Source organism: Eptatretus burgeri, chromosome 15, assembly GCF_056783735.1.
Source record: "Eptatretus burgeri isolate ZD-2024b chromosome 15, Ebu_testis_v1, whole genome shotgun sequence".
Lineage (NCBI taxonomy): Eukaryota > Metazoa > Chordata > Myxini > Myxiniformes > Myxinidae > Eptatretus > Eptatretus burgeri.
This window is the reverse complement of record NC_140975.1, coordinates 18,297,286-18,298,360: the sequence shown is the minus strand read 5'-3', so window position 1 is coordinate 18,298,360 and position 1,075 is coordinate 18,297,286.

Sequence of the window (1,075 nt, the reverse complement as noted above, 5' to 3'; positions counted from 1 at the left end):
GTCTCTTCGAAAGGACCGTTTAGAAACCCCCCCATCCACTTTCTCAACAATCCTCTGGAAGAAGTCTTTTCTTTCAAGCTTCTGGGTCTCACTATCTGCCATGACCTTTCCTGGGAAAGTCACATTTCCAACCTCGCCTCAAAAGCCAGTCGCCGACTGGGAATCCTCCGTCGTGCTAAGTCCTTCCTCGGCCCTCTTGAGCTCCTGACCACTTACAAAGCTTTTGTCCGTAGCCTGATGGAGTACTGCTCTCCCCTCTGGGCTGGTGCTCCTGCCTCCCACCTTTCTCGGCTTCACGCTGTCGAAACCAGGGCATTTAAGATCATCGGCATCTCCCGCAATGAAGCTGAGTTTTTGGGCCTCTCACTCAATCACCGCAGGTTGGTCGGTGGTCTTTCTGTCTTCTACCGACTCCTCTCCAGCCTTTACCCCCCCTGCTCTCTCTGCAATTTGTCCCCACCACATTTCCACAGGGCACTCAAGGTCCGCCAACAACCCCCTTCTGGTAAAACTACCAAAATCACGAATCACTGCTCATCTTCACTCTTTCATTCCTCTTTTTTCCCGCCTTTGGAATAAACTTCCTCACTCTATTCTTTCCCATTCTTCCCTCCAGGCTTTCAAAACAGCTGTTCACCACCACCTCTTATCTTCCCCCATCCAAATCCTCGATCTTTTCTACCCCCGCTAATCCACCCAAGCCCACTTCCTTCAATTCTCCTGCTTTCCTTCCTGAAAGTCCCTGAAATGTCCATCTTCTCTTCGCCATGTTCCCCATCCCATCCCCATCCCTCTCCCTTCCACAGTTCACCTAATGTGTCTGTTCCCCACTGTTTTGTCCCTTCCACTCCCGCCCCTCTTGTCTCATGCCCCCTTGCTGTGAGTTGTGTGTTAGCTCTCATACGAGCCTCGACCAAGGTATACAAAAAAAAAAAAGTCCACAAGAACAACAACATGACTTAGAAATCCTCCACGAGGATCTAAAAAGTGCTCTTCACATTTTTTTTGTTTGTTGAAAAAGAAGAAGTAGAGGAAGAGTGAGCAGAGAAGAAGAAGAAGTGAGGCAGTTGGAAAA